Source organism: Coenobita brevimanus, chromosome 4 (assembly GCF_032717465.1).
Source record: "Coenobita brevimanus isolate Jiangsu-jjx chromosome 4, ASM3271746v2, whole genome shotgun sequence".
NCBI classification, from domain to species: domain Eukaryota; kingdom Metazoa; phylum Arthropoda; class Malacostraca; order Decapoda; family Coenobitidae; genus Coenobita; species Coenobita brevimanus.
Genome location: NC_136957.1, coordinates 13,791,391 through 13,812,190, shown reverse-complemented (window position 1 = coordinate 13,812,190; position 20,800 = coordinate 13,791,391). Strand labels below are relative to the sequence as shown.

The following is a 20,800-nucleotide window of genomic DNA, read 5'->3' as shown; positions in this document are numbered from 1 at the left end:
CTCTCAAGTTTCTCTTCCTCAGGCTTTCTTCATTCCTCACTGTAACTCACTCATCTGACTTAAACTGGTTGAAGCTCCTACGTCGTATTCTGTGTTACCGCTTCCTTTTTCCCTCTGTTTAGCTCTTCCTCCCCCCCTCCCATACATTCCTTACTCTGCCCCACCCTCTTCATATTCGTTTTGCGTCAAACTTTCTTCCTTCCCATCTCACCTCTTCCTTTCCCACAGTCTTCTCTCTTACTCTGTCGCACAATCATCAATCTGTTTCAGTTTCCCTTTCCTCCATTGGTATCATTCTCTTCCTCTCTCCGTCTCACCCCTTCCTTCCTCTCTTTCTTCCACTGCCTCTCTTACTGCCCCACCCTTTCTTTCCCTCCAGCCTTACGCTCCTTTGCTTTATTCTGTGTCTCCATTGTCTGCCCTCCTAACTTTTGCTGCTTCCGTCTTTTATCATTTTCTGCGCCTGCAGCGCCTTCTAAAACTTCTCATTCCTGTTCTTCATTCTGTGTCATTCCATTCTGTCTCCTTATTCCTTCAATAACCTTTTCTCCATTTCCAATTTCATCCCATTGCTCGATCTTCCTGTTTCTATCCTTTCTTCATTTCCTCATTTTTTCCTCATTACACCATACCATCCTTCGTCTTCCTATCTCAGCATTATTCTTCTTTATCTCTTTCTGCTTCCATCTCCCTTACCCTAATCAGTTTCCAACTATCTCATAGCTTCCTTTCACATCTCCCCAGTGTTTCTTTCTCATATTTTCCCCTTCATTTACTGTCTTCTTTTTGTCTCCCTGATACTGTTTATGCATAATCCCATCTCTCTTCCTCAGCCATCATCTCTCTCCCTCCCTCTATCTCACGCTCTTCTTTTGCCATATCTCTTACAGCTGCCTTTCTCACACTTTCTCCTATATAATTATCTTCCCTATTTCTTTTCCTTATCATCCACCCCTTCCTTCATCAGTCTTCGCCTTCCTTCTCTCCCTTCTCTATCGCACACTTTTGCCTTTTTTGTTTATTTCTTTTTTCATAATGCCTCCTTTCCACCTTTCCTTGATTTCTTACGTTTTTTTTATACGCGTCATTCATTATCTTGCTTTCTCGAGGTTCTTTCTGACCGCGGAGACATCTATATGAGCGACTCTGTCCGTCTGTCGTTTAACGACGTTTTCAAGAGAAGTGATTCACATCCGCATACTTTAGGGTTTTCCCGTAATACAGCACTGACGGTCTCGCATATATCTACCGTTTTTACGCTCTATATGTCTATATTTTCTTCTCATCCTAACACTTCCTCCCTCCCATCAACTGCCCGATTTCTTTCCTGTACTGACTTTTTTTTTATTTCATCAAATATTTTCCTCCTACGGTCATTCCTCTGCAATGTCTATCTGTTTTAATTTTTCTTACACTTTCTATTTACAGCCCTAGTAATTTCTCTTCCTCAAACTTCCATTCCTCCACCTGACCTTTTCTGTCTTTTTATTTTTTTTTTCTGTTCCTTACCTTTTTTCCCATCAGTTCTTTTCAGTCCTTCACCATTCCTCTGCTACGTCTCGCTCTGTCTTCTTTTAGCCACAGTTTGTGTTGAAACTCCCATAACTTTCTCTTCCTCATACTTACCCACCTCTTCTCTTTCTTCTCTTCCCTGTGTTATTAATCCAATATCTTACCATACTTCCTTGATTTTGTTTCTCTCTCTCCCTTTCCGTACCATCCCCCTGTCAGTCTCCCACTATCTCACAATATACTATCGCCTGTCTCTCTCTTCTCCGTTCACTCGCTCACTTTTGTCCACTGCCTCCTTCTTTTCCCTTACTTTCATTTTACATCCAACATCTCACCGTCCTTCATCATTCATCTTCTGTTTCTCTTCACGCTTCCCTCTGTCTCACACTTTACTCTCCTTATACCCATCTCTCTCTCTCTCTCTCTCTCTCTCTCTCTGTCTCTGTCTGTCTGTCTGTCTGTCTCTCTCTCTCTCTCAATTACTATGTTCTTGTTTTCTCTTCCTTACACTTCTAATCCGTCATCTTCCTACGTCAGTATTCTTTCTCTCTCTCTCTCTCTCTCTCTCCTACCCCATATCAGTCTACCTTTGTGTCACGCTCATTTTTTATACTTCCCATATCCTTCTTCCTCGCATTTCTTTCCTTTCAGCTACTGTTTTATTATGATCTTTTTGTTTATATCAAATTTTTCATATAACACCTTGCCTACGTTCCACAACATTTCTTCTCTGTTTCTATGCCCTTCCTCTCCCTTGCTCGTCACACTCTTTCTATTGTTCACGTTATATACAGTATACCTATTTACCTACTCTCAAAAGAAGCATCTCATTATTTCCTTCTGTAACGTTCTTCCCCAGTTAATTTTTTATTCCAATTCTTTTAACCTGCTCCTTCCTTCGCCCTTTCTTCCCTACCTGATTTCCATCCCCTCTTCTCTCCTCGCCGCAATTCCTCTCTCCCCTACGTCACCCTTTCATCCTCCCTCCCTCATTGTTCTCTTCCGTTCCTCCCTTCCCTCCCTTACTCCCTCCCTCCCAGTCGTACTCATTCCCTCGGTGTCTCTTCAATATTGGGAAAGAGTTGATGAGCCTAACTTTTTATCCCGAGATCATGATTACTCTCTCTCTCTCTCTCTCTCTCTCTCTCTCTCTCTCTCTCTCTCTCTCTCTCTCTCTCTCTCTCTCTCTCTCTCTCTCTCTCTCATGATATATTGTGGGACGTGCGTTTGTGAGCGTATGTGTTTATGTGCATACATGAATACAAACAGGCCTTATTGTATGAAATTTATATTCGTTATTAAGATATATGAATTTCTGGCATATTACAACGAATATTGAACGTACATAAATTTATCAGTACACGTAAAAATACAATATGAATATAGACATAAATATGTGTATCGGTTAAGCAATCCCCCATTGTCCCGTGAAGGCCGTGGAGGCCCAAGATTTGGTAATATATTTCAGACACTAATGGCATAAATAACCAGTGGCCTTGCCCGTGAGTGACACTGTGTGAGCAATGAGCCCCAACCAGCCCCTGAAGGTAAACCCGTATGGGTTACAAGCTGTTTGAATGACTTAACTCACTAGTTCACCAGGCTTACAAATGATAATATGGTTACCACCAAGCGCAGTACACAAACAAGCAAGCAAACAAACAAAATGTTATTGAAAATGGAGAAACAAGCTTATTGGAAATATCTATAATCCTACTATAGTACTGCATACTTAGTCACTTCATTCGTAAATATTCATTCTATTTATCTAGGCCTATATGAATTTCACCTCACGCACATTCAGTCTTCGCCGTGGTGACTGAGTAGCCAGCCATGCTGACTACAAAGTTGCAGGCCTTTTAGAGCCAGGGTTCGAACTCTTGTGCAGACAGTTGGCGTCACTAGACTCAGGCGTCCATCAAACCTTTGTGGGTTGGTATTTAAAATGAGTACCTAGGGTAACACCAAAGTGAGGTAACAGTGGTAACCTGGATGATGCAATGGCCTTGCATACCAGGATACTAGGTATATAAAAAGGCCAATATTATGGAGATGAGCACTGCGGCTAAGCGCCCTCTGACGTCTGTCCCCACCTTTGCCTTACCCATACCTTCATTTCTTCTTAGACGCACCTCCTGCCTCATTTCCTGTACAGCTGATTGGCGGGGAGGTGTAGTGGCTGGGGAGAGGCTACCACTTTACTGGAGTATGCTTGTCAACATGTTACAATTGTATTACGCTTCCATCATCGGCAAGACCTTCGTGTCTGTGTGATCCGTGTGCTTAGGTAACCGAGTGTAGTCCTCTCTAGCCTTCTTACATTTTCTTGCCGAAATATGTTGTCGTCCCGCAGTACTGGATAAAATACGTGGAAAAGAAAGTTAGTCTACACGTATGCATTCCTCTGTGTGTGTGTGTGTGTGTGTGTGTGTGTGTGTGTGTGTGTGTGTGTGTGTGTGTGTGTGTGTGTGTGTGTGTGATCTCCCTCTCCCTATCTCTGTGTCTGTCGTGCTGTCTATCTGTCAATCAATCTTTCTATCTATCTATCGATCGATCGATCGATCGATAAATCTTTCTCTCTATCTATCCATCGAGAGAGATGGGGAGGGGGGACCCTGACTGATGGAAGAATACGGGAGGGAGGGGTTTAGCGAGTGTGAGAGAAGAAAGAGTCAAGGAGGGATGGAGGGAAGAGGGAGGGCCAATATCCTGTCTCTGCGCTCATATCCTTCCCACGAAATAAAGGCGGCAGGAAAAGTCGAATCTAACCCTTTCTTTCTCCCATTGACTTTTTGCCCTGTCACTTCCCTTCTTTTTCCCTTCCCTTTCCCTAACCTTTTCTGTGTTTAAGCTTTTCTTCCATGCATTCTTGTCTTCTCTCTTACTTTATCCCTTCTTTCATGTCTCGCTTGTTCATTTACACATTAGTTATTTCCTGTTCTTTGCATTCTCCTTTTCTCTCCGATTTCGTAGTCATACTTGCTCTCTCTCTCTCTCTCTCTCTCTCTCTCTCTCTCTCTCTCTCTCTCTCTCTCTCTCTCTCTCTCTCTCTCTCTAGTAAAGATATTTAATGTGGGATGTTGACGAAAACAGCTGCGGATAATCCTACTGATACGAAGATGTAATGTTTGTTTTTGTGGAGAGTACGTCACAGCTGTAAACGCGAGTGTGTGTGTGTGTGTGTGTGTGTGTGTGTGTGTGTGTGTGTGTGTGTGTGTGTGTGTTTTGTCCAGATCACGGACAGTTTTAATTGAACATAATAAACAATCTTTGTGATGATCCTTCCTAAACAATATAATGGAACCAAATGCTGGCAGCCGTGGCGTTCTTTAGCCATTTCATCGGTAAAAAGATATTCATATTACATTTTTACCACCTCCAGATTATTTTGTTTAACAGAAGAGAAACTTGTCGATTTTAATGGGTTACGTATTGCCTTCTCAAACACTTTCACTGAGAATTAAGATGATAAAATTCGTCTATTACCTGCAGGAACAAAAGAAGAAATGCCCCACCGTAGTCAAAGAGCGGACAGGGACACCGTCTTCACCCTTGATTTAATACCAGCTCAGAGTGGCGCGTCTGAAATGTGTGCTAGACTGAATGCTCCCTTTGCGTATTCTCTTCTCCCCTCTTTTTTTTTTCTTTCTCTCACTCTTATTCTTTCTCTTCTTCGTCAACACATAAATTCTACGTTTCACCATCGATTTCCTCTGGCTTCTTTCTTTGTTCTTCTACTCTGTGTTATTACCTTTCCTCCTCTTTTTCCATCTCTTTATTTCCTCTTATTAGCTTTATCTGTTCGTTTTCGACACTCGTTAACTCTTTATTTCCCTTCACTATCTATTTTCCCCCATATTCATTGCCTTATCTTTCATCTTTCCCTTTCAGCTTCTTTCTTCCCGTCTCTCTCCCTACACCTCTCCCTTCCGTTAATAATAGTGGACGCTGAGTAATGGCGAGTGGTAGTGCGTGGTAGTGATTGGTGGTAAATGGTAGTGAATGGCCGTGTGTGGTGGTGTGTGGTAGTGTGCTGTAGTGAACCGTAGTACGTGATGACGAATGGTACTGAGGAGAATGGTGGTGTGTGGTGGTACACTGATAAATGGTGAGTGGCGGTGAGGGCAATGAGTAGCGAAGTGTGATTTGTGGTAGAGGGATGTGGTTTGTGGCGATGAGCTGAGGTGGTGGTGAGTGAAGGTTTTATATCTATCTATCTATCTATCTATCTATCTATCTATATATGTGTGTGTGTGTGTGTGTGTGTGTGTGTGTGTGTGTGTGTGTGTGTGTGTGTGTGTGTGTGTGTGTGTGTGTGTGTGTGTGTGTGTGTGTGTGTGTGTGTGTGTGGTATGGCGTACAACTGTGGCGTGTGGTAGTGCACAGCTGTGTCTGGTGTGTAGGGGTGGTATTTGATGGTTATAGTGGTGTGTGATGTGGTGGTGTGTGGTGCTGAGTGGTGGGTTGGTGAATGAAGGTGGTAGGACTGATGAGGTGAATGGTGATGGGAAGTGGTTGTTTGTGAGATAACGAGTGAAGGTGATGGGATGGGAGGTTGTGAGTCCTGACGGTAACAGAACGGGGGTTGGTGAGTGGTAGTGTGTGGTGTTGAGTGCATTAATCAATCAGTGGACAGCAACAGCATGATCACTGCAGCATATTCGCGCCGCCAGTCAGCACTACCGCACGCTGTTCCGTATTTTGAGTGGCATAGGAGGCTTCGTACCATCTCTTCCCCACTTTAACTTTCTCGTTCATGGTGTTTATACCGTTCAAAAATAATCATATATTGCTTCATAACATACAAGAGGGTACTGAAGTGTCGTATGCAGAGTAAATTCTAGAAAGATCTGTTACGATATCTATAAAGCCACTTTTTTTCTAACTTCTTCACTGCGAGATGTCTCCCCTACGTTATATTTCCGTATAATCGCCTGGCTGGAGCAAGAATGTACTAAAATATAACGGCGTTGTTGTGAAGGGGTCCGCATTAAATTTGTATCAATAAGAGGTTATTCAGAAGCCAAATAAAATAATGTGGAGCTCAAAACAGCCGGATAGGACCAATAAACACTCAGGGAGCACAACACCCACGCCCAACTATTACTCTATGGGCCGACACTTGCCTTTGCCCTGTGATCTTAACTTTAACCTGACTGTTCTCAAAACTGGCTCACTTTATTTTCCTGGCTAGTAGTCCTCACACTAAGATTGGTACAAACCAGACCGAAAGTAACTGAGATGACATTGCTCTGGGGTCTTGACATTTGACCCAGATTTTCTACATCGAATCTCTTCATCTTTGATCGACCTCAATGCATCCTAATGGTTGGATCAAATTCGAATAAATCCTATATGTGTTATTGGGCCGAACCATTGACTTTGACCTATGATCTTGACCCCTGACCAATTGTTCTAAGTATCTTGTCATTTCTTCCATGCCTTACCATCACCTGTTCCAACAAGCTTAGTCGAAAGTGAATCACAACTTCATAAGTTAACTTGGCCTTGTGACTCTGACCTCTGACCTTTTATTTCAAAATGAAAAAGCCAGTAACCTGGTTGACACTTAACCCTTCTACTAAACTCGGTCCCAGGCGAATCAAAACTGTTTTGATCTCTCTCTCTCTCTCTCTCTCTCTCTCACACACACACACACACACACACACACACACACACACACACACACACACACACACACACACACACACACACACACAGTGGTAACGTTCTCGCTTGCCATCTGGTAGACGGGAGTTCGCGCCTTGCTTAGGTTGCGAAAAGTTTCACTGACGAAGTGGGTGGTTACTGTCCCCCTTGAGCAAGGGGACGGGTGTGTGCGTGTGTGAAGGTCACAGCCTTGCCCTTAGATCGGACTGTATGAGCTCTCAGCTCCCTTCCGGGAGGGTAAAAGCTGACGATCACAACCATCAAGTGATCCTGACCGACCCGGTGAATTACACACACAGATGCCGAGTGATACATTTCCTCTCCGGCAGTTCTGTGCGCTACGATGTACTGTACAAAAATAGCCTCAGTGAAACGTTACATAGAGCTTGTCCTTAACGCTTTTGAAAGGCTTAACCCAGGCAGAAAAAATAAATAGCCTGGAAGTGGCGAAAATAACAGTAAAAAGTGGCAACACAGTGAAAGGCCCACCTCTCATTTGAATCTATATCAATGGTCGATATTCCAGCCAAGCCAATATCTATAAATTATTTGGTATGGGCCATTTCAGTGGACACTCTGATGACAGTTTTTCTTGCTTTTGTACTTCCTTTTTCTGTTCTGGACCTGCTAAGCTCATTTCCGAAAGAGGGAAATAGGATTGCAGTGATGATGCTGACGACTATGATGGTAATGATGATGATGATTGCCATTAAAATATAGAATATAACAAGAGCCTGGAATCACTATCGGGCCGCTCAGCACTTGTCCAAATTAGAGCCGTCTCTGAACCACATTCCACTTTGGAGCAGGTGCTTTGTAGCCCTATTGGGTTACCACCACCACCATCGTCATCATCACAGCTACAGTACCATCCACACCACCATTACTACAGTTACTATCACCACCAATATCATCACAGCTACCACCACCACCATCACCACAGCTGCCACCAACATAATCACCATCATCATCATCGTCACCATTACCACTACCACCACCATCTCTGCCACCACCACCACCACCATCACAGCTACCACCATTTTCTGCTGAATGAAACTGCATTATTTGTAGCACTGATGAAGTATTTGACATCGGATTGTAGACTTACAACTCTCTCTCTCTCTCTCTCCCTCTCTCTCTAGCTTTTCAAAAATATATGAAACTCTACGGAAATGTCCCGCCACCTCTTACAAGTGATGACAACTATTAGGGTTAAAAAATATATATATATATATATATATATATATATATATATATATATATATATATATATATATATATATATATATATATTGACATAAAAATGAAACTGGCACATCTGGGACCCAATTCCAGCCATCCTGCCAAATTTCATCAAAATCCTTCTTCTAGTTTTGGCTGTGTATACACACACACACACACACACACACACACACACACACACACACACACACACACACAGGATTTTATTGTACTGTATTAGACTATTGCGTGCCGCAAGAATTTGCTGGACTAAACACCTTTCCATTACAAACAGTTTGCCAATACAAGTAGTGAATAGTATCTTTGTTTCACCCGTTAACTACTCATGGCTCATTTTTGGAGGTGTCCATGGTGCTCAGACATAGGGGTAAAACTGCAATTTCCCAAAGGCCAAATTTTGTCTGAGGAATTGAGAGAATAGACCTACATGCCAATGTATATATTAACGAAATATTAGCTCAATATTTACCTTGGTAAAACCGTGGAAGAACATCGAAGTGTCTGATTCCCTATTCGAATGTATGGTTTTCGTTTTCGTTTTCGGTTTCGGTTTCGGTTTTGAAGGCTCCAACATGCTTGCATGCGTCGGCCTTGGTCACCATGGCGCTATATTCGAAATACACCTGCGCCGTCAGGGCTGTATTGAGCAGTCACACTCGTAACAGCCCAGGCTGTATAGACCAGTTAACGGGTTCAGTACTGTTATTGAACCCACAATGAGCAGTTCTGTCCAAAAAGTCGAAAAAAATAATTTTGCATATTTGGACTTTTCACAGTTCCCTACAACATCATCCCGTCACCTCGCGCTCGACCGCCATTTATATATTTATTATCGTTGAGTACACCGCTTCCCATCCGATCAGCGAAGTTAAGCAACGTTGGGTCTGGTTAGTACTTGGATGGGTGACCGCCTGGGAACACCAGATGCTGTTGGCATCCCTACGTGTCAAGTGGGGTTGGTGGAGGATTAGTGCCCCTCCCTGTAAAACAATTAACTCTAAGCCCTTGGCCACCCCATTTGGGATGCATGGCGTCTGGCAATGGATGGATGGATGGATTATTTTTTTTGTTTTTCTGACACACTCTGAACTTACCCGGACCTAATGCAAAAAAAAAAAAAAACAGGTCGATGTCAATTGCTGTTCTTGTGAGAGATACGAACACACGCACAGACAGACATTCTCTATTGTCGCGATTTCCTACTATTTTCGTCACTGCGTCGCACGCGATCACACACACACACACACACACACACACACACACACACACACACACACACAAAGGTATTATTTTGACACTCCCTAGACTTACCCCGACCTAATGCAAAAAGAATTAGGTCAATGTCTATTACCATTGCTGTGAAAAAAAAAAAAATGCACAGACGGACACACAAATAACAGCTTGACTTTATTATATAGATTCGCCATATTCATTAAAAAATCAACGGACTTATCTCTACCAATTTCACGTTCAGCTCAAGATTTTTATTACAGGGCATATTCATATGAGTGTCTGTGTGTCTGTCTGAACAAACTAACTCTAGCAGCTTTTATCTGATTCTAACCAAATTTGACGGAGGAGCTGACGGTCACCTAAGGGACTGACCTGCTGTTTTTGAGAAAATTCTGAAGGTCACAGGACTAGGTCAAAATTTAACTTAACAAGATTAACTTAAGCAATTAGGCTAGTATCCAATTTAGACCAAACTTGGGGGAAGGGTTGAAAGTAAGGCAAGACTGAGCAAATTAAGTTTTGAAAGCAATCGCACAAATGTCAAGATAGCAATGTTAGGTCAATGTTTAGCATTTATGTCTGCGTGTGAACAGTATAACTAAAACTTTTTTTTTTTAATTGACGAACTAGACTGGGTGAAAATGTTGAGGATCGGTCAAAGGGTTGGTCTACTGTTTTTGAGAACAATTGGGCAGTGGCCAAGGTCATATGACAAGGGCACCTGTAATAGTTTTTGTCCAATTTAGACCAAACTTTGTGGAAGGCTCTGAGGTCAGCCAAGGATAAAGAGATTTGATTTTCCGACCAGTGAGTCAAAGGTCAATGCGACAGGGCAAGTAAATATCAAGAGTAATCAGTCAAAGATCAAGGTCACAGGATAAAATTATGTGTTCGGGCTTTAGATCAGTTGGTGGGCAATGGGGATGAACTGCCTATCTGTCTGTGCTCCTTCCTATTTATCTGTCTGTCGGTGTTGCTATATGTCTGGCTGGCTGCGTATTTATGATTCGACATATGTATCTATGTCTATTTATTTTTTTACTTATCGATATAAATATATAATTTTTACAACTGCAAAGGCCATAGCCCGGGGAGTGTAATTTCTTTCTGCTCGCGCGTGCGTGCGTGCGTGCGTGCGTGTGTGTGTGTGTGTGTGTGTGTGTGTGTGTGTGTGTGTGTGTGTGTGTGTGTGTGTGTGTGTGTGTGTGTGTGTGTGTGTGAAAAGCAACTCAAACAGAATTGATCTAGTTGTCATCAAGTTTGGTGGCAGGACTGAGGGCAGGCCAAGGGGATGACCTGTTGTTTTTAGGACGACATGGTCAGTTCATATACGGTAGTTCTCATCTGATTCAGACCAAACTTGGTGGAAAGTTTAAGAGTATATCAGAGGTCAAGGTCACAGGACAAGGTCAATTATTGTGTCATGTTTGTCAGTGTGAATATAATAATTCAGCACTGATATGATTTAGTCTGTACTTCGTGGAAGGGTTAAGGGTCAGACAAGTTTAATCCTTCTCTCTCTCTCTCTCTCTCTCTCTCTCTCTCTCTCTCTCTCTCTCTCTCTCTCTCTCTCTCTCTCTCAGAATAATTGATGGGCCAAGTCACAGATCAGGTAAACTTAAACATATTTAATTTGATTAGATGTACCAGTATAGAAGGTTTCAGGGTAAGGCAAAGATGAATCGGTCTGATTTTGAGATAAATCTGTCAAAAATCAGTGCTACAGGAAAATTAAACTGTCAGTCACAAAACGCTGACAGTTCAGATAGCTTTGATCTGATTTAGATCAGACTTGGTGAATGGTTAAGTGCATGGCATGGATGAAAGGAATCCAAAGCACTTCGTCAGTGGCCAAGGCCACTGAGTTCGACCCGTGTGAGTTAAAAAAAAAAAAAAAAAAAAACTTTTGACCTGACTTTCGTCAGTCACCCAAGGCAATGACCTATTCATTGGAACAAAAGGTTGACGGTCGTAGTCGTATGGCATGGTCTGCTTCAACAGTTGTAGATACAGTATGGTTAAAACCAGACTTTGAGGAACATTGTAAGGTAACGCAAAGATGAAGTGACACGGTTGTCAGAACACCAGGTCAAAGGTCAAGGTCACAAGGCAGGGTTACCTGAGACAGTTTTGATCATTGAATCGACTTTAGCAGCAGGATAGAAAATTAGGCAGCAATTATTAATACGATTGTTAGAACAATCAGTTAAAGGCCAGTCACAGAGAAGAGTTCGATAGTCGGCCCTGAACTGTAGGGCCCAAGTGTTGCTCTTTCCCTCGCTCTCTCTCTCTGTCTCTCTGTCTCTCTTTGTCTCTGTCTGTCTGTCTATCTCTCTCTCTCTCTATCTATTATATAGATAGATAGATAGATACAGATATAGATAGATAGATAGATAGATATGGATATATATATCCATCTCTCCTTTGATCTATATATCCATTTACCTCTTTCTCACTATGTTTAAATGTAGGCTATACTTACCTATTTGTTTGTCTGCATCTGTTTGCCTATATGCTTACCTCTCTGTCTAACTGTATGTCTTTCTATCTCTCTATCTCTATCTGTCTCTCTCTCTCTCTGTCTGCTTATCTATCAACACATCTGTCGATTTATCTACTTACACGTACCTATGTGGCTCTGGGTATCTATCTAAAACTTTACGGACATATACCGCCCCTTTTCAGTGGCACTTGTATAAAGTTGAAGGGAGGGAGGGAGGGCAGCGAGAAGGGTGAGAGAGAAAAGAGAGGGACATGTCTGGGAGAGGGGCGAGATGGGGAGAGGGAAGGGCAGCACGAACAGGCTATGAATAAGGAGGGAAAGGAGGATTAGGGATAGGGAACGCAGAGGGGAAAGGAAGTAAAGGAGAGAATGGAGACAAGGGGAGGAGGAAGGGAAGGAAACATGGAGGGTAGGAGAGAAAGGAATATTAGTAATGGGGAGAAGGAAGGGAGAGGAGGGCAGAATAGGGATGATGGAGGAAATGGATAAGCGAGGCATGGAAGAAAAGACAGGATAAAGATGGACAAGACAGGGTACGGTAGGGATGGGGGATTCAAAGAAGGAAAGAGAGGACAGGGAAGTGGGGGCCAGGTAAGGAAGTGCAGGATCGGGATGGAATAGGTAAGGTTGGAAGAGACAGACAAGGAGAGGATAGGGATGGGGTGGCAGGGGATAGCACAGGAGGAAGGACAGGGATAGGGAGACTAAGGAAGGGAGAGGTAGCTTATGGATGGGAGTCAGGCAAAGGTGCAGAGGGCAGGATTGGAATGAGAGAGGTAAAAGCAGGAAGGGCGGGATAGGGATGGAAGAGAGGCAGGGAATAGGAGGGCAGCATAGGGTTGAGGGGAGACGCGGGAGAGGAAGGCAGGGAGAGTATGATAGGGATGAGAAGGGGAGGGTAGGGAGGGCAGGATGAGAAGGATCAAGTGGAGGAGGGTTGGGATTAGAAAGAAGTTAAGCAAGATGAAGGTGCAGGAGGGGAGGTGAAGGATGAGGTGTGGAGGGAGCGGATTCTGGGCTGTAAGGGGAGGCAGGGAGGGTGATGAAGGTGCAGTGTAGCCTAGTTGAGTGAATGTGGGGATGGCGTGAGTGTGGTGAGGCTTGGGGTAGAGATACGATGAAGATGGTGGTGGTGGTGAATAGTGAGAGATGGAATAGCAGTAGTGAGGTGGGACTAGACTGTAGTATGAGAAGGTGTGAGACTATGAAAGCTTAGATGGCGTGATGGCGGAAGTGGTTTACCTCTTTCACTACGGCTGTGTATATTGAAACCTTCTCATGGTGAGTCCAGATAACTTTTTTCGACGTAGGATAGATTTTCGAAGTGGGGTGGTTAGATATAGCTATCATTAGCCCTTTCGCTACACGGCAATATTCCATAACTGAATATATTTATCTCGTAGTACAAGAATAAGAATAGAAACGATGTCATCGGAGTCAAGGCAGTGTATGAATGGTGAACGCAAATATTCAATATAACGTGGTGTTGTGAAGGCAATAAAGGTTGGGATGGAATGTAGCGAGGGATAGTGTAAGGACGGTGAGTGTGAATGGAGGTGGTGTAAAGACTGAGGTGATATGATGCTGGTGAAGGTAGAATTGCTGTATAGTAAGAGGTGGTGTAAAGGTAGCAGGGGTAGAGTTGGAAGTGGCGTAACGCAGGAGGAGGCGGACGTGTGTGAAGGTGAAATAATATTGTGGTGAGGGTTGGTGTGAAACTGGTGAGGGTGAAGCTGTGCGAGGGAAACTGATGTGAGGGTGGTGTGGGGGTAGCGGTGTCGTGATAAGAAGGTAGAGTAGGGATGTGAAGCTGAAATAACGGTGATGTGAGACTGGAGAAAGGAAGTTAGGAAAGTAATAGGGTATGAGTGTTGTAAGGTTGGCAATAGGGTGTGATGATGGAATGAGGGTGGTAATAGGGTGTGGGGATTGTGTTAGGGTGATGTGAGGGTATGAGGGTAAAGTTAAGGTGGTAAATGGGTGTGAGGATGGTAATAGGGCGTGCGGGCGGTAACGAGGTGTGAGCATGGTAATAGGGCGTGAGGGCGGTAACAGGGTATGAGAATGGTAATACAGTGTGCGGGTGGTAACAGGGTGTGAAGGTGGTGTGAGGGTGGTGTGAGGGTGTGACGATGGTGTGTGGTGCTGTGAGTGGTGTGAAGTAGATATGGAGGATCTGTTAGAGTGATAATAGGATGTGGGGATGAGGTGAGGATGGTGTGAGGGTTTAAAGCTCTAAAGCCTTGAGCTACTTTGCATCATGCAGGAAGAGGAAAGATGTTGCCTTCTACACACACTCAAGAAAGTGTGTCTTGCGCAACCCATATTGCTGCAGCGGCAACCTCCCTTTAGGAATGGCGTCGTAGACAGCCTATGACGGAAGACATTATTAAAGGAGGCCCCCCCCCCTCCCCAGACAAGCTGCTAGGGACCTGTCAGGGCACACCGGGTAAGCCCAGGGTCTACCAGGGGCTGAGAAAAACCTCCGGAAGCGTGGAGATTCAAACCCCGATCCTCTGGATTCGTGGACAGTTACCTTTGCCACTGCGCCACCACGAGGAGGCGTTAGGACGTTGTAAGGATGTGAGAGGGGTGTGTTGGTATGAGTCGAGGTGTGAGAGTGCGAGAGGGATGTGTAAGTAAAAAAAGAGTTTGATTATGTGTGTAAGAGTGGTATGTGGGTATGACAGGGATGTGATGGTGTAATAGGGGTGTGATGGTTGTAAGGGGGGTGTGAAGGCGTGCGAGGGGTGTGATGGTGTGAGAGGAGAGTGTGATTTTGTGTGTAAGAGGGGTGTGATGGTGTGAGAGGGGTGTGATGGTGTGAGAGGGATGTGATGGTGTGAGAGGGGTGTGATGGTGTGAGAGGGGTGTGATGGTGTGAGAGGGGTGTGATGGTGTGAGAGGGGTGTGATGGTATGAGAGGGGTGTGATGGTGTAAGAGGGGTGTGATGGTGTGAGAGGGGTGTGATGGTGTGAGAGGGATGTGAGGTGTAAGAGGGGTGTGAAGGTGTAAGAGGGGTGTGATGGTGTGAGAGGGGTGTGATGGTATGAGAGGGGTGTGATGGTATGAGAGGGGTGTGATGGTGTAAGAGGGGTGCGAAGGTGTAAGAGGGGTGCGAAGGTGTAAGAAGTGTGTGATGGTGTGAGAGGGTTGTGAAGGAGTAAGATGATGTGATGTTGTGAGAGGGTTGTGATGGTGCGAGAGAGGTGTAATGGTGTGAGAGGGGCGTGAGGTTGTAAGAGGGTGGTGGTGGTCTGAGAGGGGTGTGATGGTTGTAAGAGGGGGTGATAAGGTGTAAGAGGAATGTGATGATGTGAGAGGGGTGTGATGGTGTAAGAGGGGTGTGAGGGTGTGAAAGGGGTGTGCGGGTGTAAAAGGGGTGTGATGGTGAGAGAGGAGTGTGATGGTGTGAGAGATGTCATGGTGTAAGAGGGGTGTGATGGTGTGAGAGGGGTGTGAGGGTGCAAGAAGGATGAGATGGTGTGAGAGAGGTGTGAGGGTGTGAGAGGAATGTGTTGGTGTAAGAGGGGTGTGAGCGTGTGAGAGGGGTGTCAGGGTGTGAGAGGGGTGTCAGGGTGTGAGAGGGGTGTGTAGGTGTGAGAGGGGTGTGAAGGTGTGAAATGGGTGTGAGGGAGTGAGAGGGGTGTGAGGGTATGAAATGGGTGTGAGGGAGTGAGAGGGGTGTGAGGGTGTGAAATGGGTGTGAGGGAGTGAGAGGGGTTTGAGAGTTGTGAGAGTGTGAGGGTGGTACGGGTGTGAGAGGGGTGTGATTGTGTGAGTTGTGAGTTGGGTGTGATGATGTGACAGAGGTGTTATGGTGTGAGAGGGGCGTGAAAGTTGTAAGGGTGTGAGGGTGATAAGGGTGTGAGGGTGTGAGAGAGGTGTGATACTCGTAGTGTCTGAGTGTGAGGGTAATTATGGAGTGTGATGAGGGATGGTGTGAGGGGAGGGGTGCGGGAGCAATAAAACCATAGACGGGATACGTGCCCCATCATTCCCTTCTTTACCATTGCGTGGCCTGCATTCCTGATCACGAGTTAAGCCTACAAACGGACAGTAAGCTAGGGAGGATCAAGATTTCAAGTGATGTCCTCTTTTGTCTACACGTCACAAAAATAAATAAACAAATAAAGTGATTAGTTCATCGTAGGACACTAAACAGTTGAGAAAAAAAATTGTGTAAGATAAAACATGCTGAAAATACAATAATGCTTTCTTCTACAGCACCGGCAAACAATAATGTTTGCTGCCGTTGCTGTTTTTACATCACTATTGGATTGTGCGGTGACTACCTGATGGTATATGAGTTTGTTAGTAAGAATATTTGACTCGTCAACAGCATGTACATCCAGTCATGTGCTGTACTGTACTGATTATAGAAGTTCAGTTACAAACACTAATTAGGCAAACACTAATAAACATGAAGCAAGAGCGACAAAAACAATCATTGTTTGTTACCACTATCTTTTATATGTTAACGCATCTATTATATACAGTATATATATATATATATATATATATATATATATATATATATATATATATATATATATATATATATATATATATATATATATATATATATATATATATATACTAGCAGGGGTGCCCGGCATTTCCGAGCCAAAAAGGGAACACGCTAATCCTGTTTTTTCTAGTAAATCTTTCTTTCTTCTCCAGAAAGACCACGTACACCCTCTTATGCTTTTGAAGAGGGATTATAAGAAGTCCAGGAACTTTCTATTTCAGCTTTCGCAGACTAACGAAAAGAATTTGTGTGCACTTGTTTACTATTACAGATGACCTCAAATGACCTCCAACCGGTGACCCCAAATGACCTCTGACCAATGACTTTAAACGATCTCGAAGGTTAACTTCACATAGTCTACATCCAAGCTGGAGGTCATGTGAGTCTCCATGCCAGAAGTTAGGCAGCAGCAGTACCCGGCGTTGACCGGGCCTAAAAGGCGAGCACGCTACCGGTGACCTCGAATGACCCATATCTGAATTTTGACCCCCCTAAAACCATCCTTGAGTCACCCTGATTCAGAATACATACATATATATATATATATATATATATATATATATATATATATATATATATGTATATATGGGTCTGGGGGTCTCTGCCCCATGCTCTGGGCGTGATCGAAGGACAAACAAACAAACAAATAAACAATGCGGCTCTTCTAAAGATAGATAGATAGGTGAATAGATATATATAGATAGAGAGATACTATTGATTTGTTTGCCTTCTATTCGAATTTCAAAAAAACAATTTGAGAGACGAGACTACAACTATCGTTCCACGCTTTGAATAAAGAAATATATTTAGATATATTCTCAGTCATTTAATTTGAAACCTTGCTCATGGCCAGTTGATTTAAAAGCTTCTGAAAAAGTAGAATTTAATGAGCTTCTAGCTTTGTATGTGTGTGTGTGTGTGTGTGTGTGTGTGTGTGTGTGTGTGTGTGTGTGTGTGTGTGTGTGTGTGTGTTTAGAGCAAATTGTTCTTAAGAAAAAAGTGGAAAATTGTGCAAATTTGGCAAAACATGACAACATGGCCAGTAGCTTCTGACGTTTTCCCTTTACTGTGGGAAGGAGGAGACTATTGTCCACTGTTTTATTTATTTATTTATTTTTTTTACCTCGCATTGTATGTCCCACTATATCACCTTAAATGAAAACACAAACTATTTGAAAACTTTTCTTTTTACACCATATTATTTTTTTAATCTTGTCATAGAAAAACTTATTTTGAAAATATACATTACTACTGACACTGGAAATTCAATGAGGGAAGTTACGTGTGTCAATATTGATTTATTTTCTAAATCTCGACATACCATCTTCCCGCACATTTCTTACAAAGATGCTAGGATATGATACTGAAAGTAACCGAGATAAATATTAATCGTGAGGTATGGTACAGGATCTGGATTCTGAACATACGCATTACGTGGGTTATGGTAGGCCAACTAGCGCAATACTGATTTAAACTCGGCTTGACGAGGGAAGCATATGATGTCTGTGAAATTCCTTCCAACATGAATGCTATAGCTGTACTAAATAACTATTTCACGTAAAAGCCACGGATGATTGCCTTTACTACGTGTGTTTACTGCCCTTTTTCATTAATTAATTTTATAAGACTTACAATAGTCAGGTCTTCACACCGAAGTGTTTATGGCAACTGTATTTTCTCCTTCTCTTTCCCCTTTTCTTTCCAAAACATTTAATGTTTTTCAACCTGTCCTTGTTCGTTTACTTCATCACCAATTTGCTTCAAACTTGGCATAATTGTTCCTTTTCATTTTTTTTTTTTTTTTTGGGGGGGGGGATTGTAAAAGAGATTTATGAGATGAAATGTCAGATCATATGAACATACAATTACTGAGGTCCATTTTTTTTTTCTCTCTCTCTCAGTAATAATGACGGCAGTTTGCACAGAAGGATGCCATTGTATTGTGGTTGTGTGGAAATCAGTGTGCATTCTCTTGAGAATGTTGACAACCTTATTGTTTACTCTTTTCTCCCAGTCATGCATGAAATATGTTTTCTAGCTGCTTTTCAGTAATCTGTCTTATCACCTAAGTATAATAACCAGAACAATCCTGTTATCAAAAATCATATTCAGAGTGAGTGCAAATGGGTAGTGTGATGAGTAAGGATGAAAGTTTAGAGGGTGAAGTGTTTGAAAAGGCAAAGCAAGGAAGAAAAGTTGCTGGTTCTTTGAAAGCAATGATAAGAAACACGAAAGGGGGCATGGAAATAAAAAAGATGCTGCATGACAATATTGTGGTACCAGCTCCAGCGTATGCAGGTGAAGCTTGGACGTTCTTGGAAGGACACAAGCCAAGAGTGAGAGCAGTGGAAATAAGTTACTTCCAAGGAGTATGTGGAGTTACATGAAGAGACAGACTGACAAATGAAGAAGTTAAGGAACATTGTGATGTGGATGTGATGTGACAGAAAACGTTAAGAGATTAGACACTGTGGCGGTTTGGCCATGCTGAAAGGATGGAGAGCTAGAGACTAACGAGGAAAGTGTATGTGAATGAGGTGGAGAGGGGGAGAGAGAGGAGGAGGAGGCCAAGAATGAGATGTAGGGATGGAATGGAGAGATATGAGATAGGGGTGTGTGAGCTGAGAGGAGGGCAGTGAAATAGTGGGGGAACGGGTGACATAGAGGCGATTTGTTTGTGGCCACCCCTTACAAGATTAAGGCTTCTGGCAATCGATAGATAGATAGATATTCAGAGGTCCCCTTAGTAATAAATATGTACCGTAACTATCTGATTTTGGAAAACCATGTACTAACGCATAGCGGTTTGTATGCAAGCAATGGCCACAGGTTTATCCATCAGTAAAACGCTATTAGGGGCGTAGAGTTGTCTACAACGACATAAATGATCTGGGTTACGTTAACCTAACTGCCTGTCCTGCCACTCCCTGCAATTTAATGTTGATACGGCATGTACACAATCTCCAGGTATGTGAACCTTTTGATGATATTCTGAAACACCTCCGAGCACGTAACTAGAAAACAAAAGTAGGTATAAAATAATTTGTCTGAACTGTCTCAACGTCATAAAATCATTGTATGAAGAATCACAGGCTATAAAAATACCCCATCTGTAATAGGAGCACCCAATTATTGACGTAATTAAAAGAATACCAATTATAAGATTTCTTTGTTTTATCTAGATTCAAGGCTTCCCTACTTTAATCGATAATTATCAGCTATTCTCACACACCATCACTTAGTCCGTTTACTTCAGCGTTGACCTAAGTGTATAACCGGGTGTATAACTTCCAAAATAGATGCAAAGTAACTATAACAATTCCATAACTAACTCACCCACAGTCAGCGTTGTCTCCACTCCCACCACCCTCATCATACATCCCATAGGTGGATGGGAAGGCGGTGGCTGAATCGGTAGAGAGGTGGCCTGCAGTCGTAACGGACCCAGATTCTAATCCCCGCTGGGGCAGGGAACAGTTCAATGATCTGAATTTCATAAATGTGGACTGTACTGACCTACCAAAAGATCCGTTGACATGTAAAAGTATCCCCGCTAATACCAGTACACCAGTCCCGTATGAAACATACCAAACATGTATTCAATATAGACAGTGGGTGTTAGCGCCGAAATGGTGACATGTGGACGTGCATGGTATGCAGGAGGACTAGCTAGCCTTGGGGGCAGGTTGTGAACTCTAAGCCCAGAGTCGGACACACACACACACACACACACACACACACACACACACACACACACACACACACACACACACACACACACACACACACACACACACACACACACACACACACACACACAAATCTTTCACACAGCATATACATGCACATCCTCAGGGAATCACGAGGTAAAAAATGAAAAACGGTATCATCCGAACCCGTTAACCTACCCCAAGACTGAATACAAACCCCCCATATATATTATAGCCTCTCTCTCTCTCTCTCTCTCTCTCTCTGTCTGTCTGTCTGTCTGTCTGTCTCTCTCTCTCTCTCTCTCTCTCTCTCTCTCTCTCTCTCTCTCTCATGTACATGCAAAGATAGATAGCGAATGGGAGGTCCAGTCATCTATCTCTCCATCTATTTACATATA

At 43.2% G+C, this 20,800-nt stretch overlaps 1 pseudogene; it reads left to right on the top strand.

The window, feature by feature from the left end:
- The first annotated feature begins 9,242 nt into the window (after positions 1-9,242).
- On the top strand, positions 9,243-9,360 carry LOC145397124 (5S ribosomal RNA; annotated as a pseudogene).
- Positions 9,361-20,800: the final 11,440 nt, after the last annotated feature.